The following is a 22,222-nucleotide window of genomic DNA, read 5'->3' as shown; positions in this document are numbered from 1 at the left end:
AAGCAGAAGCTGTTCGCAAGTGCCGGTCGGCCGACTCCTAAAACTTTCGTATTAGAGTTTTAGAACCCAAGTCTTCAAACTAAAGCCCCGTTGGGGAAACTTTTTCTTGCTCCTTACCGATGTCAGTAAAAGCTAATAATTGCATTACTTGTGGGAAGCAAATACCTCAAGGATTTTCATTTGTACTGTATTCCTTGCCTAGGCCCTGATCACAACGTGCCTTGCTGTCTGTTTTGTGCTAAATTTAACCAATGCACTATTAAGCGGCTGTATATTTTTGCTTCTAAATATTTTGGTTCAAGATTTAACTACCCTGAAATGTCATCGGTTAGCAATCCGACTACCGGAGTTCACAAAAAAACGCAAGGAAAGAGACAGACCGTCGAGGTCCAAAACAGACGAAGCTTCTCCTAAGCCAGTCGCCGGTTCACTGGTACTCAGTGAGGAGCTTTCACAGCCTCTGATACCCACTACTTTTGAGTCGCAGGCCTCTACCGAGACCCATTCTGAGTCCGGTATGCCGCGCGGTTCGCAAAGTATTGAACCCGCGGATGCCTCTCCCTTGGATGGGCACCGGCTTCTGAGGGTGTTTTCAGGCCTCAACATTTTTACATTAAACCGACACCAGCAACAAAAACAAGGTAAAAAACAAGTTCTATGTCTAAAAAACCGACGCATGAGCCATGTGCTCAGGCCCCTGTGCCTAAAAAAAAAGATGATCAAAGTGGCTGAGGATTTAATTACTTTGATCGGGGGTTCCCAACCCCCCCCCCCCGATAAGAGGCCTAGGCAAGGCACTGATTATGAATCTTCAGATCAGGTTTCCATTTCTTCTGATTCCTCTTCTAATCAGGAATTTTCTATTCCACCCTATGAGGATTCTGATGCAGAGAAATCCATCCCGTCTGCATCTCCTCCTGAGGATTACTCTTTTGGGGAGACTTTGCATACTTTAAGGGAACATTTTCACTGGGAGAGTCAGGACTTCTCTGAATCAAAAAAGAGGCTTAAGGATTTCCTTCTTCCTCAGCATAGGCCTTTGGCAAGACCTCCTGTATTAGACATTTATGATGTGTTTTTGGAATTTAGCATGGCTCCTGATTCCCTGCCTCCGGCTCCTAGTAAGCCAGACAGATATTACAGGGTTCCTGACTCCCACAAATTTCTTTTCAAAAGTCCTGCTGCTGATCCTGAGACTATTTCTCAGGGTCCCAAGAGTGTTAAGGCTTCTACAGCCAAAAATCCTACCCCTTCTGATAGAGATTCCAGAGCGCTGGATAGATGGGGTAAGAAGGTTTATACGTCTGCAACCTTGGCAATCAGGGCTTTAAACTGCCAGTTTCATATGCTTAAATATCAACATCATGTTATGGGTTTACTGAGACAGAAAATGATGTTGATTTCTGATTGTGTGGAAAATAGAGTTACAGGATTTATTGCATTCAGCAGAACAGGTTGGAAAGCATACTTTGCAATGTGGTTTTGATTCCTTGGAGGCCTCTTGCAGGGCCGCCATTACTGGATCTGTGATTAGAAGGCATGCCTGGCTCAAGGAGCAAAGCCTGCCTGATCATGTTAAAGCTAAATTGTTGGATGCCCTTGTGCAGCATGATACTCTGTTTGGTAATTAGGCAGAAGAGGTTTTAAAGAAAATGGAAGACAAAGCTAAATCTATGCAAACTGTAAAAGATTTCTTGCAAGTGCAGCCACCCAGGTTCAGTAGGCACTGGCCTACTAAAAACTGGTCCTTTCCTGTGTCCAACAGAGCCACTCAGGGCAAACCCAGGCGCTCAAAAGGCTCCAGATATCAGTCCCAGGGTTCTTACAGGTCAAAGCAATAGAGTGCTTCCACCTCCAAATTTGGGGGAAACAAAGCACAACCCTACAGTAAGCAGTCTCAATGACTTTCCTCTACCACCTCCAAGCAGTTATCTTTTGGCAGCCCCCTTGGGGGGGAAACTAGCACTTCATGCTCAAAATTGGCAGTTAATTACCCAGGACAAGTGGGTATTAAACATATTATCCCAGGAGTACAGATTTAATTTCCATGCTTTGCCAATTCCAAACGGATGGCCGGAAATAAGTCATGTCCCTCATGGATATGGGGGCTATTCAACCGGTACCAGAACAGGCAAAAGGACAAGGATTTTATTCAAGACTTTTCCTGGTACCTAGCAAAGACAATTCATGGCGTCCAATACTGGACTTATCGATTATGAACACTTACCTGGACATTCCAAAATTCAAAATGCTGACTTTACAACAGCTACTGCCTATGCTAGGCAAGAATGCTTGGATGTTCATCGTGTTACACTGCTGCAGTCATTACACTTGGGTTATCCTGCCATCAGGCGGTCCCGCAGTCGGCCAGAGTTCCAAAGTCTTGGTCCGGCGTCGGTTGCTGTCACTTCTTCCCTGACGTCAGTGCACCAGGGGTATATAAGATATATCCAACGCCATTTTCTTCAGTCTTTCTTGCCGCACGGTGCCCAAAGCAGAAGCAGTTCGCAAGTGCCAGTAGGCCAATTCCTGAGATTTTCGAAGTCTAATTTCAGATCCGAAGTCTTCAATAAAGCTAAGTACCCCACTGGGGAAACTTTTTTCTTGCCTCAGACCGATGTCAGAAAAAGTTAATAATTGTATTTCTTGTGGGAAGCAAATACCTCATAAGTACTTCCACTCTTACTGTATTCCATGCCTAGGCCCTGATCATGACGTCACTAGTTGTCTGTTTTAACAAACGCACTATAAAAAGACGTTTCGATTTTGCTTTGCACTACTTTGGCCGAAGGTTCAATTATACCATGCTGTCAGATCAACCGACTACCTCAATACCGAAAAAACGCAAAGACAGGGATAAAGACAGGCATCCGAGGTCCAAAACCGACGAAACCTCTCCTAGGCCAGTCACCGGTTCACCAGTTCTCAGTGAGGCGCTTTCGCAGCCCCTGACACCCGCTACTTCAGAGCCACAGGTCGCTTCCGACTCCCACGTGGAGACATCTAGGCCTCTGGAAACTCAAGGTATTGGGCCTATGGAAACTAATCCCTCAGATGGGTCCAGAGCCGCTGAGCAGGCATCGTCTTCTGAGGGTGTTTTCAGACCTTCACAACTTACCATTAAAACGGCCAAGACAAAGGTACCATTAAAGACAGAGAAACAAGTACAGCATTCTCCTGGACAGTCCTCCATGCCTAAGAAGCAGATGCTTAAAATGGCCGAAGACCTCATTACTCTAATCAGGGGTTCCCATCCCCCTCCTGAGAAAAGGCCTAGGCAGGATACAGACTATGATTCCTCTGATCAGATTTCCATTTCCTCTTGATTCCTCTTCAGACCAGGGATACTCTCTACCCCCTTATGAGGACTCTGATGCTGAGGAATCTATCCCTTCAGTCTCTCCTCCTGAGGATTATTCTTTTGGGGAAACTTTACATACCATGAGGGAGCATTTCCATTGGGAAAGTCAGGATTACTCAGAATCCAAGAAAAGGCTCAGGGATTTCCTTTTATTGCCTCAGCACAGGCCACTGGCTATTCCGCCTGTGCTAGACGTGGATGATGTGTTCTCTGAATCCAGCCCATCTCCTGACTCTTTGCCCCCTGCTCCAGCCAAGCCAGACAGGTACTATAGAGTCCCTGACTCACAAGTTTCTTTACAAAAACCCTTCTGCCGCTCCAGAAACTATTTCCCAGGGTCCAAAAGGGGTTAAGGCTTCCATTGCAAAAAATCCAGTACCCTCTGATAGAGATTCCAGAGCTTTGGATAGATGGGGGAAGAAAGTATACACTTCTGCAACCTTAGCAGTAAGAGCTTTAAATTGCCAGTTTCACATGCTTAAGTACCAACAATATTTAATGGCTGAATTAAAACAGAAAATTCTTGCAAGCTCAGAAGCTCCTGATTGTAAAGAAATGCAGGATTTATTGCATGCAGTTGAACAGGTGGGAAAACATACTCTGCAATGTGGTTTTGATTCTTTAGAGGCCTCTTGTAGAGCCGCAGTTACAGGTTCTGTGATTCGAAGACATGCTTGGTTAAAAGAACAGAGTTTACCTGATCATGTTAAGGCAAAATTATTGGATGCTCCTTTACAGCGTGATACCTTGTTTGGTGTTAAGGCAGAAGAGGTGTTAAAGAAAATGGAAGATAAAGCTAAATCTATGCAAACAGTCAAGGATTTCTTACAGGTACAGCCACCTCGGTTTAGCAGAAATTGGCCAACAAAGAACTGGTCCTTTCCAGTGTCAGACAGGCCACAGAGAGGCAGATACAGACGCCCAAGAGGCAGAACTCAACCCCAAGGCTCAAACAGACGACAGTGGGGCACCTCAACCCCAAAAGGAGGTGAGGACAAATCTCAACCTTACAGGAAACAGTCACAATGACTTTCCCCTTCGTACGCCAAGCACGTCCCTTTTGGGAAGCCCCCTTAGGGGGAAAATTAGCACTTTTTTCTCAAAACTGGCAAGCAATCATCCAAGACAAATGGGTTCTGAATATTGTGTCTCAAGGTTACAGGTTCCACTTTCATACTTTATCAAGGCTAAAAGGAATGCCAGACCTGCCACAAAATCAATGGGCAGAGGCACAAAAACAAATTTCAGCCCTCATGGACATGAGAGCTATTCAAAAAGTACCACAACAGGAACAAGGACAAGGATTTTACTCAAGACTCTTCCTGGTCCCCAGAAAGGACAAGGCCTGGAGGACCATACTAGACATTTCAATTCTGAATATTTACCTGGATATTCCAAAATTCAAAATGTTGACATTACAGCAGCTTCTACCCTTGCTGGGCAAGAAGGCTTGGCTTGTTGCACTGGACCTCAAAGAGGCATACCTGCATGTCCCTATCGGACAAAATTGCAGAAGATACCTCAGATTCAAAGCTGGTACAATGCACTACTAATTCTCTGCACTGCCCTTTGGCTTATCTACTGCGCCAAGGGTCTTCACAAAGTGCCTGGCACCAGTAATTGCATTTTGCAGACAAAAAGGAATTCAAATATATCCACACCTGGACGACTGCCTCATTCAAGCAGAGACAAAGGACATTCTTCTACAGCATCTGGTGTTTGTAAAAAGGTTGTTAATTTTTCTAGGGTACACAGTAAACGAAAGGAAGTCAAAACTAGTGCCCTAGCAACAGATTATATTCCTGGGTGCCAACTTAAATACAACAGCCCAGATGGCTTACCTCACGCCAGACAAACAAGTTCAACTAACTCAATATTTTCAGTTACTGGCAAAAAAGTCCCATCTCCCTGCAAGAAAAATTCTGCAGGTCCTGGGATTCATGGCATCCTGCATTCTACTAATACCATATGCCAGACTGCATATGAAGAAATTACAATGGTACCTAAAAAGTGTTTGGATTCAGCACTCCCACAGTTTAGAAGCAGTAATACCAATGATACCCTGCCTACAACAGGAGTTTCGATGGTGGGCACAGGCATGTCACCTAAACAAGGGTCAGCCTTTTACCCAACCAGCAGCCAGGCAAACTCTAACAACAGATGCTTTGGATTACGCCTGGGGAGCACACATGGCAGGAAAATGCATTCAGGGCAAGTGGGCCACAGACCAGATGCATCTTCACATCAATCAAAAAGAGATGTTGGCTGTTCAAAATGCCCTAACCGCTTTCAAGGACCTTCTGCATCCAGGACAATTACTACTAAAGACAGACAACACCACAGTAATGTGATACATAAACAAGCAAGGGGCCACTCATTCTTATCCCCTATGCAGGCAAGCCATGACCTTGTGGAACACAGCTCTAACGTACCAAGTTCACCTGCAAGCACAATTCCTGCCAGGAAAGAAAAATACTCTGGCAGACTATCTAAGCAGAAATATTATGGACCCTCACGAATGGTAGTTGAATCCACAAATCTTCAGCATGGTAACGCAAAAATGGGGATGTCCAGCCATAGATCTTTTTGCCTCCCCACTGAATTGCCAACTACAAAAATACTGCACAAGGACTTATCACAAACTAGCATAGAAAGTGGACGCTCTCCTCTTCAGCTGGAAAAACCTAAAGGTTTATGCCTTCCCGCCACTGCTTCTCCTTTCAAAAGTACTCCTAAAAGCCAGACAAGAAAAAACACACATAATACTGATTGCTCCAGACTGGCCACGCCAGCAGTGGTACCCTACCTTAAGGAACTTGGCTCAAGGACCACCTTGGATTTTGCCCCAAATTCCACACCTTCTGACTCAACAAAACAATCAGATCCTGCACGGTCAGCTCAAAACCCTAAACCTAGCTGCATGGCAGATACATTAGCCAAACAGGCAACACCTCTCTCTAAAGCTGTTATGGATGTCATTTTGGAGGCCAGGAGGCCTAGCACCAGGAAAGCTTACTCAGAAAAATGGAAGAGATTCTGCGCCTGGACCAGGCTCAAAACCTTGACCCTCTTGTTCCAAACATTCCTCAGATTTTACAATTCTTAACTGAGATGCTGGACAGAGGCCTATCCTTCTCATCAATTAAGATCCACGCCTCTGCCTTTTCAGCACATTACAACACGGATCCTCCTTTATTCTCTCATCCCTTGCTAAAGCAGTACCTCAGAGGGGCTAAAAACATAAGACTGCCCTGCAGAGCACCAACACCGACTTGGGACCTCAATTTCGTTTTGGAAAAACTGACCCTGCCACCTTTTGAGCCAGCCAATACAGCCGATCTAAAATTTTTATCATGGAAAGCAGCTCTGTTCCTGGCAGTAACGTCAGCACGAAGAGTCTCAGAGCTACAGGCATTAATGGCAGTGGAACCTTTTATAAGCGACAGCAACAGATGCCGGACCAAGACTTTGGAACTCTGGCCAACTGCGGGACCGCCTGATGGCAGGATAACCCAAGTGTAATGACTGCAACAGTGTGAACACTCGAACATCTACATTTATGGTAGGTACAAAACTGTACTTTAGTAACTGTAGACTTAGGCATACCTGCATATCCCAATAAGGGAATCATGCAGAAGATACCTCTGCTTCAAATTGACACCATACTTCAAACAAATGGCAACAAAAACCCATTTATCTGCAAGACAAATTCTGCAGGCTTTGGGGTTCTTGGCATCCTGCATTCTACTAATTCCATATGCGAGACTGCATATGAGGAAACTTCAATGGTACCTAAAAAGTTTATGGAGTCAACATTGTCGCAGCCTGGAAACCATGATTCCTGTCATTCCCTGCCTACAACAGGAGTTTCTTTGGTGGGCAGAGACATGTCACCAAAACAAGGGACTGTCATTCACTCCTACCCCCTGCCACCCAAACCCTAACTACAGACGCATCAGACTATGTTTGGGGGACCCATCTGGCAGGAAGATGCATTCAGGGCAAATGGAGCCCAAACCAAATGCATCTGCATATCAACCAGAAAGAAATGCTAGCTGTTCAGAATGCTCTGACAGCCTTCAAGGACTTACTTCATCTAGGACAACTACTGATAAAGACGGACAACACCACAGTCATGTGGTACATAAACAAGTAGGGGGGTACACATTCCTATATATAACCAAAAATACACCGAGGTACCACACAATAGCATCTTTAATAACACAAAAAAATATAAGAACAGTGGTGGGTACACATTCCTACCCCCTTTGCAGACTAGCCATGGCCTTGTGGAACACAGCCTTGACTTACCGAATACATATTCAAGCACAATTCCTGCCAGGAAAGCAAAATACTCTGGTAGACTACCTAAGCAGAAATCTTTTGGACCCGCACAAATGGAAACTGGATCCACAAATCTTCAGCATGTTAACACAGAAATGGGGGAGCCCAGACATAGGTTTCTATCAGTTGGACAAATTCTGCACAAGAACTCGTCACAAAAAAGCATGGAAAGTGGATGCTCTATCCTTCAGCTGGAAAAACCTATCAGTCTATGCCTTTCCCCCTCTGCCTCTAGTCTCCACGGTCTTACTAAAAGTCAGACAGGAAAAAACAAAAATGATCCTAATTGCTCCGGACTGGCCTCGCCAGCACTGGTACCCGCTTCTAAGGAATATGTCACACCTTCCTCCGTGGTGCTTGCCTCAAACACCTCATCTACTGTCTCAGCAGAACTATCAAATTCTGCACACTCACCTCCAAACTCTGAATCTTGCAGCATGGGTAATCAACTAATTATTCAAACCACATCTCTCAGTAAACCTGTGATGGATGTCATTTTGGAAGCCAGAAGGCCTAGTACTAGAAAAACTTTTGCTGATAAATGGAAGAGATTCTGTGCTTGGAACCAAGCACAAAGAATAGACACAGCAAAGCCAAATATTCCTCAGATTTTACAATACTTAACTGAGATGCTTGACAAGGGCCTATCTTTTTCTTCAATAAAAATCCATGCCTCTGCCATAGCGGCTCATTACAACACAGAGCCTCCTCTCTTTTCTCATCCACTGCTTAATCAGTTTCTCAGAGGGGCCAAAAATTTAAGGCCTACCAGGAGAACACCAACTCCTGTATGGGACCTCAATTTTGTGCTGGAAAAACTCACCCTGCCTCCTTTTGAACCAGTAGCTACTGCGGATATAAAATTTCTATCTTGGAAGACAGCTTTTCTTTTGGCAGTCACTTCAGCAAGAAGGGTTTCAGAACTACAGGCTCTCATGGCAGTGGAGCCTTTCATTATATTTTACCCAGACAGGGTTACTCTCAGGAACAGTCCTTCTTTTATGCCTAAGGTGGTGTCCATTGTGGCCCTTAACCAGACCATTCACCTGCCAACTTTTTTCCCAAATCCGCAGAACAAGGGGGAGCGGATTCTGCACTCATTGGATACACACAGACAACTAAGATTCTACTTAAACAGGACAAAATCTCTAAAAGTCTGAGCAACTACTGGTAGCATTTGCTGCAAAATCAGAGGGGAAGGCTATATCAAAGCAGACTATTTCTAAATGGGTAAGCCACTGCATTAGTTTCTGCTATTTGCACCATGGTAAACCTTTGCCCAAGGGGATCAGATCCCATTCCTCCAGGGCTGCCTCTACTTCAGCAGCTTTTCTCAGAGGGGTCCCAACCAAAGACATTCTAGAAGCTGCTACTTGGAGCTCTGTTCATACGTTCACAAAGCATTATCATTTAACTCTCTTCTCTAAATCCAGGGCAGGCTTTGCCACTGCAGTCCTGCAGGGCCTTATAGCTGCTCTTAATGCTGTTTAGTTCCATCCTCCCATCCATAGCTTTGGGATTCTACCCAAATGTAATGACTGCAACAGTGAAACACGAAGAACATAGTACAGTTGTGTACACTTGACCATAAATGTAGATGTTAGTGTATTCACTGTTGCAGTCCTGGCTACCCACCCGCCATCCCCCATTCTATACCTTTTCTTTCCTTCACTATACTCAAAAGCCTTTGTTGTGTATTTGCTTTTAGCTGAAGGTAAATTTTATGTTTCTAAGGTGCATTTATATATATATATACAGTTTATTTGTATATATTTTTGCTCCCCATTTGAGGGGGCACCTGACATCTGGGGCAAGAAAAACTGATTAAAATGGCGTTGTCTGCATGTTTTATACCCCTGACATCATGGAAGAGGAAACAGCAACCGACGCAGGACCCAAGACTTTATTATTCAGGCCGACTGAGGGCAACCTGCCAGCAGATTACCCAAATGTAATGACTGCAACAGTGAATACATTCAAAATCTACATTTATGTTAAGTGTACACAACTGTACTTTCTGTGATTCATGTAGTCGTTTTCAGAAAATTGAATATGTCTCATTTCTGCTACCTCTTTCAGAATTTCAACTTATTTCGCTGCGGTGGTGGTGCTGCGGTAGCGTTGTTGCCTAACAGACGTTGCACGTTTGATTCTCAGTTAGAGCATCTTCTGTGTGGGGACATGCGTGAATGGGCGTTCCTTCATTGAAGGTTGTGCGTTAGGCCCGGCAAGCCAGCACGTAAAAATCTACTGCCAATCATTAGCGGACCGGAGTTCCACTGTGGCGACCCCTAACCGAGAAAAGCCAAAAGACACAACAACAACATACTACCTAAGTTTTCTATGATTCATATGGCTTTTTTTTTCAGCCCGAATCTTGTGTAGTGTTTCTTGGAAGTCCAGCATTTTAAAGGCTTCTCTCCTTTCTCTGTCTGTTTTCCACATTTTGCATGCATATGTTTGTAGTCTGCCTTGACTCCTGTATACAGAGGTCCTTCACCTTGATTCTGCTGCTGCATATGGTTTTCTAATACTGAGATATTTATTCAGCACTGCTTCAGATGGATAAGCCTTTCTTGTAATTATACATAAACGCTTACAAGTTTCAAATACTGCTGAGCTAAGAGTTGAACATCTGGTCAAGATGCAGCATGCCATCCCTACACAATACAGAAGTACAATAATTTAATTTCACAAGCTGAAAATTTTTATTAGGAACCATAATAGGACTAAAAGTATTGGAACAGCACTATATCAGTCTATATGCCAGCTGAAGTGGGTTGTTCCTTTCTCACCTACATGTAACTTTCAAATGCAAGGTGGGATGCTTTCAGCGAACAGAATATCTGAATACTACTTTTGTGAATGATTGCCCAGAGTCGGGCTCTCTGGCATTGATGGTGACAGAACTGGTTAAACTCAACTGAAAACTAGAAGGTTTTATGGAACAGCAGACAGAGAAAGTTGAACTGCACTCTGAGATTTGTTGAATTTATGGCATAATCATCAGAGAAAGCTAGAGACATGGAAATGGTGCTTTTAGATCATACCACTCAAGTGACCTCTCTAAATGCAACTCAGACTAATGCACAAAACAGTACTGAAGCACAAATTAAACCAGAGATTTTACAAGAGAAACTGATCTGGAAGACAGAAGTAGGATACAGTGATCAGGAAAAAGTGAACTTTGCCAGTTTCATATGAAGTCTGGTATGTCACTGGACAGGCATTACAGGAGAGAGCTAGTTCCAATAGTAGTAGGAGCAGTGGGTCTTATCTAGGGAAGATTGCAAATTCTTTTATGTTTCTGATACATTTAACTCCATATGAATTGCGGAAGGAATCAGTTCTGGTCACATTTTGGGTGCGAAGAGCACTTCTAACTAACATCAACGATTGAAACAATGCTAATTTCATGAACTTTAATCATACTTTGACTTAGGAATGGAGTCCATTCCATTTATGGTATTAGAAACCCAAAAGACTTGGAGAAGTTAAACCAGGAGAGCTTGTTTGTAGAGTGCACACCGGATGTTTATCTTGGCCTCAGGAAAAGTTAAATAGCAACTGCACATCCTGGTTAGATACATTAGAAAAAAAGATGTTTCTGTCTTGTGGAACTCTAAGAAGGTGTTGCAGTATCAGGAGGTGTGGCTTTATAGTAATCAGCATTAACTTTTTGTCAGCAATTCATGCATATCATTCAAAGGGGATTTATAGTTTCCTTTGTCCTGCACTGTTGGAGCTCATCTGCCTTCTGGTAATGGAGATTTTATTAAACCTGAAGAGTCCTTGTTGAATTTATAGACAACTGGTGTACTGGTTTCAGCCATGAAGCAGAATGCAGGGAGAGGAAACAATAGCACACCTGGAATGTCAGGGAATAGGGTCTGCAGGAAGACAACTGAAGCCCTATATTCTAGGAGAAGCAAAGAGAGTCGCTGTAAAGGTGTGAGTAAATAGTTAATGATCAGTGGGGAATGTTCCTGCTGCTGCTTCCACTCTTTCCTTCTTCCTGTTGCTGCTGCACTGTATGAAGTAGTTCAGTCATGGAGACAGGAAGGTTAATAAAATGTGGGCAGCTTCCTTCTTTGAGACCTCAACACTTGTGCAGACTGATGACTTGCAATATATTTTTAGTCTTTGTTCTTTTTCTGGTTGTTGAGGTTAGTCCTTTAGATTTCTTAGCTTAGAATGAGGACACCACCATCTGTGACTACAGCATGATTATACTTGGCTACATGCAGACTTCCTTGGTGAATTGCAGAGTATTATCTGGAGTGAGGTTTGAATAGATTAGTATTTTGTTATGTGTAGGATACGCTGAGCAGTTCCTTTCATTTTGCTGTCATTTGTACCTGGGGATTGAGAGGTGATTGACAAGGTTCCCCTTCACTTTGGCTTTTAATTGCCTTGTAAGTATTTGCTTTGGTGATTGTAAAGGAATGAGATGGCTGGTAGAGGAGGGGAAGGGAGACACTGCTGCAATTAGAGATGGTGTTCCCACAAGAATTTAATGCGGGAACAGTGGACAGATCAGATTCTTCCTACTTAACTGCTGACCAATCCTGTTCTTAGAAGTTTTATTTAGAGTAATCCTATGGCTGGGTGATAGTTCAGAAACTGAGAATATATGTCATCGTATGGGGAGGGGGACATGAAATGCCTTTAATAGATCTCAAGGTAGGGAGGAAGAGAGGAGTTGATGAGCAGCTGATGTGTTGGGGGAAAAGACATCAAGTTGCTGGGTCTTGCTGACAGCACAATGGATGACTAGAGTATAATTATGGCTTAAAGAAAGTTTAATAATTAATGTTAGCAGAGTTATGTCAGCAGAATAAAAACAGCTTGATTACTTGATTGGACTTGCTGCAGAAGAGTCCAGAACAAGCCCCAGTACTGTAAACTGGCAATGAGTATGTTGAGTGCACAGGGTGGTCTTGTTGCCAAGTTGAGATCATTGCCACTTGGTACCGATTGCTGAAGATTTTGGTGTTTTTTGAAGTTGAAGGGTGGCTAAGGAAACTGTCACTTATATTCAGGGTGAGCTGCTTATTATGCAAGTCTGATCATAGAGTTGGTACACTTTTTCAAAAGTAGGATTTACATAAACCTTATGATAAGAAACTGACCTGAGAAGGACCGATTACTTGAAGTTGGTGGTGATGGGGAGAATGCTGATTAAGTAAAATGGTTAAGCTTGAAGACTGGCAGGGTGGATTCCCTTGCATGTGATAATAATTTTTTTAAACTTCTTTTAAATTATCACTTAAGATATAGGCAAGCATACATTAACAGAAAACACACCATTTAAATTTGATATAAAACACCTGTTTTCTTTGCAACTGTAATCAGTCTAATGTTACAACAAATGCTGAATTCCTGTCTTTCCTTAAACCTCACTCCTCCTCCTGAACATTATCATGCATGTATTGTTCCTGCAATTTACATTTACTTCTATGTAATTTACTCCTATTTTCTAAAGATCCCTCTTCCAGTTCTTTTATTTCTTTTTATAATATTCAATACCTCAAATACAGTTGGTGTACACTTTAACATTTTCTAGTACTTGTTTTTTGGCAGCCAACATAATTAAATTTAATAAGGCATTACTATGTCTAGGCAGTTAAGATTTTGTATCCCAGATCCAAAGAATAGTTTCCTTACTTAAAGCCATTTGCTCACCCTGTATTTCTGACAGAGTACTCTGTAGGGATTTAAAAAAAACAAATTTTCTCATTACACAGCCAAAATATGTTTCCAGTTGCCCCTTTCTTCTCAATCACACTTCCAACATTTACAATCTGTCTGAAGAAAAAATTGTTGGTCTGTTTGGGATATAAAAAATACCTCTACAAACATTTCTAGGCAAAGATTCTAAACCTTCTGGAGTGAGTTGCATACTTGGGAGCCATACATACGTCTTTCTGTTCATTTTTTATAAATTGTTTTCCCACTCTCTCTTCCCAGTCTTTTATATCCTGCTTGATTGATTTTTATAGTTATTGTGCAGTATTTTGTATGCTTCCGTCTCCTCTTTTTTTAATGGCTACTTCTGTTCTAGATTAATCTAGAAACTCTACCAGAGTAAGTCTTTCACTTGAAATTTCCCTTTCCCCTTCTCTTTGTCTGTACTCTGAAATCAAGCCATGGTAGGGGAGGCAGTCTGTAGGCTGCAATCCAGATGTCTTCTTTGCCTCATCCCAATCTGTTACCTTACCTGCTTGAGTTATTTTCTCCCAATATCTTTGTTCCTTTGCCAAGTGTCTCCAGTAAGTCCTTTTCCCATTTTGCCTATTTTCTTTACCTCTTCTTGCAGTTATCCATATTGGCAAAAATCTCCATTTTCAATTCTCATTTTAGCTTAGTTCTTGGAATACTGTCTGCTACTGTCCTGCATAGTTGTTAATATTCTTCTTGATGATCTGCATCCAAAATCCCACTTTTTCTCTTTCTTGAACATCCTCCTTACTTCATCATCATACTTTTCCACTTTGAATTATAACCTTCTGTGTGCGTTATGTATATGAGCATTAAATGTGCAGCTCTAAAATATCCCTTCAAATCAGGTAAACCTAAACCACCTTGTTCCATTGGAAGTTTCAACTTATCCCACTTAACTCTTGCCCTCTTTCCCTCCTAGATAAATTCCTTCAATTCTTGATAATTATTGTCTGCAGTTTCTCCCAGGCTTGATAAAAGTAGGCCTGACCCCATGTACAAGACTAAAGAGACTAAAAAAACATTTTTGCTGCTTGTATCTTACTATCTATATCCATAAATAAGTTTCCAGTTTCTCACTTTTTGTGTTATCTTTTGTTTAATCCCTTCCCACATATCCTTATCTGCCATAACAGAATCATTTTTAATTCATACACCTAAATACTTCATTTTATCGTGTCCCCATTAATATGGACAGTGCTGAACCATTTCATGTTAGGGTACATAATTTATGGGTGCCGCCTTTGTTTTATCTTCATTTATTTTGTATTCAAAAAGAGTTGAAACCATCTGAAAATGTTTCACAACAGTGAAATGTCCTTTTCTAGATTTATCGGGTACAAAAAAAGTTTTCTTGATTTTACTATACCAGTTATATGATTAAATTTCTGAGTACATTATTTTTTCTGCCTGTGGCTCTAAATGTAAAGCAAATAACAGAGGAAAGACAACACCCCTGATTCCTCTGTTCAGACAAAACTTACCCGAGAGGGACCCTCCCACTTTAATTCTTGGTTTCGATCCCTCGTATATCCTCCTAACCTTATTGTATCAGGGAATGAAAATGCTTCAACTGCCCTACTCATAAAATCCCAGCTTACTCTGAAGGCTTTCTTTGCATTAAGGTACACCAGCAACAGAGGTATTTTCTTACATTCTGCATCCCTCTGGATCTGCATTGTTAATATTTTCCTCCCCTCCACGAAACCACATTAAATCTGTATCTTTCAATTTTTGGCAACACCTTTGCCAGACATTTAGCTAGTATGGACATAAACACGTTAGAATCATGGTTTAAAATTTAAATAGGTCTATATGAAGCTGGATTGATAGGTCTTTACATCTTTAGGTATTATACCACCACAGCTTTCTTCCCTTTTTAAAATACTGTTCAAAATTTCCCAAAACTTTATCACTTTCTTCCCTCCTAATCTCCAAATTTCCGCAGAAATACTATCTGTTCCTGGAGACTTTAATGCAAATTGACTATACATCACCATTTTTATCTCATTTCCTCCTGTCTTAACTATTAATTGTTGAAACTTATCTCTCTCTAACCTTGTCATACTTGTCTTCCATAAATATTCTCATTTGTGTTTTCTTGATTTTTCCATATTTCTCTGCTTTATATACGTTTTCTTAACATTTTTGAAATATCTCTAACACCTCTACAGGATCCCTGGTTATTTTTCTTGTTATAGGTTGCCTAAGTTTGGCGACAACCCTTTCTACTTTCTGTTGCCCAAGTCGTTGTGATAAACATTTTTGTGCTCTGGAGTTATCAAAAACTGTTGCTTAACAGCAATATTTCTGAAGTCATGCATATTATTGAGATACTCCCTTATTTTCTGTTTAGCACTCTGCAGTAGCACCTCTTATTCTGCAAGATTCCCCTTATTCTGTAGTACTTTAACCTTTGTTGGTCCCTCTTAATAATTCCAGTTTTTAACCATATGTCATTTTCTTTTATATCTGCCATATTTTTAAACTCCATTTTCATTTTATCGCAATCACTAGCTATAACTTCTGAAGAAGTTTCTACCTTCATTAATAACTCTCGGATAATTTCCACTACTCCTTCCTTAAATTTCTCTCAACAGGGAGGTGGGAAAGAGTCAGTGTCTCAATCTTACTTTACTACCCTGCATTCTTATCTTGGTTTTTAATTGGTGCACAATCTGAAATGGGTATTGAATGTGTATCAAAGGCTTCAGTTAAATGCACATGTTCCTGTAAAATACAATTTCCATGTTCCTGTAAAATACAATTTCCATCTAGTCTAGCCTAGTTATTTTACCTTGGGCTATAATATGTAAATTCTCTTTAGTTCCTACTACTGAATTCACATGTTTCATACCAAACATTTTCATAAATTTCTTCTGAAATCTTCCCTCTTTTGTTATATTCCTCCTTTTAGGTAACCCAGATACATCCTCACTGTTGCAAATCAAGTTCTAGTCCTCCTCTGTAGGTAGTATTCCCTGTGGAAAGTGGATTTTCTCTCCCAAAAATTTCTTAAGCTCCAGAATAGCAGTTTTTGGTAGAATATAAACACATGCTGGCATAATCCTCCAACCTTGCCAGTAGCCCCTTGCTACCACAAATCTACCGTTCTTATCTTTTTTCCTCTATCACTATTGTAGCTCCTGTAGCAATTGGTATAATTACTCCCCTTCACCTTTGTCTCTAATATTCTGCTGAATAAAGAAGCAAAGAACAGTCAGACAAACAATAAATCCCAATGGTGTCAAGCAAACAAAAATTGATAAATACAAAAACCATGATGGAACAAGTCAATCCTAGTGAAACATGATGAATTTATTGTATTGCAAGTAAGACTTTTGCCACGTAGGCTTCTTCAGGCAAACGGGCAGCACATTTGTGCATGGTTAACATTGTTGCCTCACAGCAATTTCTCCTGTTCAATTCTCTGCAGACGTGCCTTCTGTGCATACCTCTCAACCTGTAAACATCAAAAATCTGGATAAAGGCCCATGAAAAAAGGTACAAATCTGTACGCTGATTAACATAAAATTTGCATACATACTTATAGAACCCTACCCACTTTTGAATTGTGGGATATCAACTTTCAAATGCAAACTGAAGAACAGACAACCAAAACATGGCCCTAGAGAATCATTTGGTATGCAGTGACCTAGTATATCTTAATTAAAAACATGACATTTTAAACTGTATCTTAACACGACACCCAGCAATATATGTTTACATTAATTTCTGTTGCACTTCATTTCATTTTAAAGAAAAAATACAGACTATGTATTACAAAGTGTAGATACATATAGACTTCTACCCTGTCACATTCCTGGCAGTGAAATATTAATAAACAAGTGGAAATGTTCGGGCATGTACACATTTATATTTAAAGCACTATTCAAAAAGAATGCAGCAATGGTAGTTTGTATCACTTCAAAACTTGCTTATGTTTCTTGAGTTATTATAGTTAGAAAATTCTCCTAGTATGAAAACCTGAAATGTATTCAAAAAAGTAATGGATAGAAGTATGAACGTGTTCTTTTCAAGTGTCATAGTGTTACAGCATCTGTGCCCATAAAAGACATATTAGCTGCTATCTAGTAAACTGCAAATCAAGTGCTGCTAATTAAAACTGCATTAGCACTAATGGATAAAGGGAATCTAATTTATTACAGTTTTGTTTATACAAAGCAGGCTGTAAAAGCTAGGTGATGCAATGGCCTTACAAAGTACACCATTCGTAGTTTAAACGTATTGATGCAGTAAGATCAGTATGCCCGATTCATTCTCAATGTTTTTGAAAGAGACATTTTTGATGGCATATTTACTGCAGTGCTTAAAAACATAGCTGAAGTAAGCTATCACTAATCTGTGTCACAGGTGCTTACAATAGTCCATCTAATTACTTCATTATTCCTCTCCACAGACCAGTTTATATTTACTGTACACTATACCGTTCTATCATTACCACATACTGTGATTTCAACCATTCTGCAAACTCTCAGTCGAATCAAACAAGTATTCTCTTGATTTCCCTGGAGACTTCAATTGAACATTCAATCCAAATCGTAATGGAAAGAACCCCAACAGTTGATACATGCCAAAAGAAACTTGCAAAGAGCAGCCTGTAAGTACATGCATTTCAGAGTTGTGTATATATACATGTATACATGCTTTTTTTTCTTTTTCTTTTTGATTGTCTGATGACACAGATCTGAAGCACTAAATATGGAAGTAACAGTGTGATTATATCACCCAAATAGAGCACTCATGTTAAAAATCACTCAGGCTAGATTCATATTATCATGACAGAGGCTCAGCTGTAAGGCTACAGAGGCTAATGAACACTAGACCACAAATTAATGAAGTAGCTTTAGAAAACATTGTGATTTTTAGTTAGTCAGGCATCAGTAAACCTTGAAACCAGTGTAGATTTTATAGCACTTTATGAAGTCAGTTTGTTTGCAAATTAGATTTTCCCCTTGAAAAATTCCATGCCTTGTTACCAGTTTCTATCACTTGTGAGAAGCTTTGGATGCTTCGCTGGCTAAAGTTTAAGTTAAATGCAGCTCTAGCTTTGCTGCCTGCGCTACATACAGAGTACCACTAACACTAAGCAATGAATAAAATTTCAGCCGTGATGTTCATGCTTGCTAGCTATAGCTTCTAACTGGTTGCAGTTTATGCTTCTGTAATAATAGGTCTGAAAATAAATTCCCAAACAATTCTAAGATGGCATGTTACAGACAGAGAGAGAAAGACACACACACACACACACACACACACACACACACACACACACACACACACACACAAACACACACTGGTCCTTGCAGCTGAAAACTGAAGAAAAGCTGATGCTCCAGTGCGTCATACACAGTAGCACTTGGATCCCCGGTTGGGTCGGCGCACACATACTGTCCATACAGATCCTTGCAGAAAAGCTCATCTCCCTGCTCAGCTCGAATGCATGGTTGCAACTTAAACACGATCAGTCAGATCGCAAAATGAACCACTAGTTCTTGATTTAAAATTACTTGCATGCAGCACGCTGTGTACAGTAGAGCTAATTCTGACAGGCTGTTCACAAACTGACGTCATCGTGCATGCGTCTGCACGTGATGACATCATCTGTAAAAGTGTTTTATAAAAACAAAGCTGGGAAATTCAGAAATGAAGGGGTGCCACTAGGAAATTGTGGCACCCCATTTTTTGAACCTCAAAATTGGCAAAAATGGAAAATTCGTTATGGTTGAGAGGTATGCTTCTGTGCCAAGTCTGCATGCCCGCCCTCTGTCCACATGGGTTTCCTCCCACATTCCCAAGACATGCTGCAAGTGGATTGGACATTATAAATTGGCCCTAGGTACGAGTGTGCACATGTGTGTGCTTTCTGAGGAGGGTTGGGCACCTGGCTTGGCAACTTGACACTGTAAAACGCTACTGCCACTTGTTCTGTGGACCATAGATCCATTATGGCAACCCCTAATGGGAGTAGGTGAAAGGAGGAGGAGGCTTCTTCAGGCAAATCTGCACTAAGAATCTGACAGACTGCTGTAGCCCAAGAAAGTCCATCGCTAAACACATGGTTGAAGATTATGCAAACTTCACTTGTTGGCAATCCAGAAGCAGGTGTAATGAGATCAGTCTTAAGAACCAGCATGGCAGTGGCGTTGATGTCATCCAAGAAGATTTCAGAAACTCTGACGTCTTGCATATCTTAAACATGGTAAACACCAGAAGGTCTTCTCCTAGAAGATGGTGTTTCACTAGGACTGATGAGGTTTCATTATGGTTTTTGTATTTATTGTTCTGTTGAATATCTATCCTGAAATCCTTTCTTTATTAACTTCACATGCTTGTTTCATTCTAAATGTGTCTCCTGCAGCATTGCTATATGCAGTCTGCTTTTCTTTATATAATTCAATACTTTTACCTTTTTGTATGGTCTTTAAAGCCATTTACATTCCAAAATAAGATGGATAGAGTAGCGATTATAATAAGTGGGCATTATAATAAGTTATTGTCCCACCTATTACATATTAAAAAAGCTGCCATGTATATTTCCCACTTTTGTGTTACATGCACACACTAATGTTTTGCAGATTGACCTTTTATACACTTGTTTCTTATCTCCATTTGAACCGGTTACATTTTTGAAAACATTTTGTTTTAATGAAAACCTTCAGTCAAAAAAAAACTAAATACATTTTCAAAATACCCCATAACCTGTTAACTTAAAACAAGCATACAAAGCTATGTACATATTCAGAAAATTAAGTATAACCCTCCAGATAGAAACAGATTGTCCCATATTGAAAGCTACGCTCACAAACATTACGTAACAAGAAAGTTACTCTTACACACACTAAAGTGCATGTTACAGCCAGTGCTCCCACTTACACTGTTTTTTTTGTTCTTATCTCTATTCCCCTCCAAGATGTGAAAACAGCTTGTATGCTTTCAGAAAACATTAACTTATAGCCTTAAGAAAAAGTGCACTCCCTATCTTTAAATAAAACTAAATTTTATACTGTTCTATAAAAACACTGCTGCATTAAGGCTCTTAGGAAAGCTGCAATCTCTTATTCACAGCCATTAATTTCAAAATTGTTTTAACTGAACTGCTTGTCCTTTTACCTCTTAATTTTGCATTTCCCTAAGCAAGCAACAATCACAACTCTCAAGATTAATTTCTTTTACCTGCATACACCACTTTCCATGGAAACATAAGAACAGAATGTACAACTGCATTTAGCTGCAGACTTCTTAACCCACTGAACATTTGCTAAAGGGAAAGAAAAAAAATATTCTAGAAACATAGCCCTTCTCTTCGTGTTATTTTTGTGTTATTTGTCAAGCCTGCTTACTTACAGAAAACAACCTAGTTTTAGATCAAGTCAAGGGCATTAATCCAGATATTCACCGATTGAAATAAGAGAAAACATCCAAACTCTACATATAGTATAATCATTGTACTTTCTCACCCTATCCCCCAACCCAGCAGTCCAAGATTTGCATATTAACTTAAACCGGCTTTTGTCTAGCATTTCATCTCTTGTTATATTGCAATGTCTATAATTCTTAAAACAAAAAGTACCTGTTTACTTTAATATCTTTAGCACTTACAGTAATCACTGAAAAGACTCCTGCTCACCTGTACATTTCAGATACCCCTGACTACATACTACACACATCTACTTTTCGTAATATAAACTGCATATTTCATGATGTTTTACTTAGTTACTTTTTCCCCTTCGGTGTCCTTCTAAATATTAATGACTTAAAGTGGGGTATGTCTTTTACAGTCTACCCACAACAGTTTAACAAAATCAGTAAAAGTCCAATCTTTCTCAGCCATTTTTTTTTTTTTTTTTTTTTTTTTTTGCAAAGCTGTATTTCATAGATGTGACTGATGCTTTACCTAACATTTATTCACTAGTGTCAGTGTTGCTGGTCTTGTATCTACTTTGCCACTTGAATATTTTGGACATGTGTAGACCTTTCAGTCTCAGTAGAATAATTTGATTAGATCTTTCTGCTCCTCTTCTACTGCGAGCATTTTTCTCTCATTTTTCTAGTAGTTATTCTGTTGATAAAGACAATTTTTTAAATATTTTTAGACTTATTTTGTGGTCAGTTAATTTAGATGGTTATCTAGTTAGCTAAATGTAAGTTGAGGCCTTAGGTTCTCCTTTTCTACGATCATTTAAGATGTTGGAATCAATGAGATTTAAGAAATACTCAGTGTGGGCACAAACTACTACCTCAGGACTCCCACTCCAAATGTTCTTATTGTCTCAGTGCCCCGTACCTTGACACTTTGACTTCTAGTCTTGCACAACATTCTGGTCTGGAAGGACCTGTCACTGAAAGGACAAACTGGTTTTAAAAGGGTTCCTTCCCACACAGACAAGGGTTACCCCTTTGTCTGCTTCAACTTCAAAAAAAGAGAAGAGCCAGGGCAAGGACAAAGAGGATAAAGAGAAGAGGGGGAAAAAATTAGAAAATGTTAATCCAAATCTTTAAAGAAAAGATCTCTGGAGCTGGCCACCTATTGACCCCTTACCCTGAGGTACCTAGAAGATCGGACCAGACACCCCTTTGAGACTAGTCTGCTTCATCTTGAACCAGTTACTAACCAGGACTGGTGAATTACAGACTCCAATCTCCCATACACCAAGAGACACGGTATTCTCACCCTTCATCAATAGCATCATCCACTCAATCATCAAGAAGCCTGACAGAACATGATGTCAACAGGATGATGAGGAATTTTATGAGAACATGATACAGCTTGGG

General features: G+C 40.5%; 1 protein-coding gene across 3 annotated transcripts in view; it reads left to right on the top strand.

The window, feature by feature from the left end:
• Positions 1 to 22,222, top strand: part of ZDHHC16 (zinc finger DHHC-type palmitoyltransferase 16) — a 558,609-nt gene that overhangs the window by 135,435 nt on the left and 400,952 nt on the right. The gene's annotated exons all lie outside the window — the stretch shown is intronic.

This window comes from Protopterus annectens, chromosome 14.part0 (assembly GCF_019279795.1).
Source record: "Protopterus annectens isolate FY-2018-M chromosome 14.part0, PAN1.0, whole genome shotgun sequence".
Lineage (NCBI taxonomy): Eukaryota > Metazoa > Chordata > Ceratodontiformes > Protopteridae > Protopterus > Protopterus annectens.
Note: the sequence above shows the minus strand (reverse complement) of the source record. Positions and strands in the feature narration are given on the sequence as shown.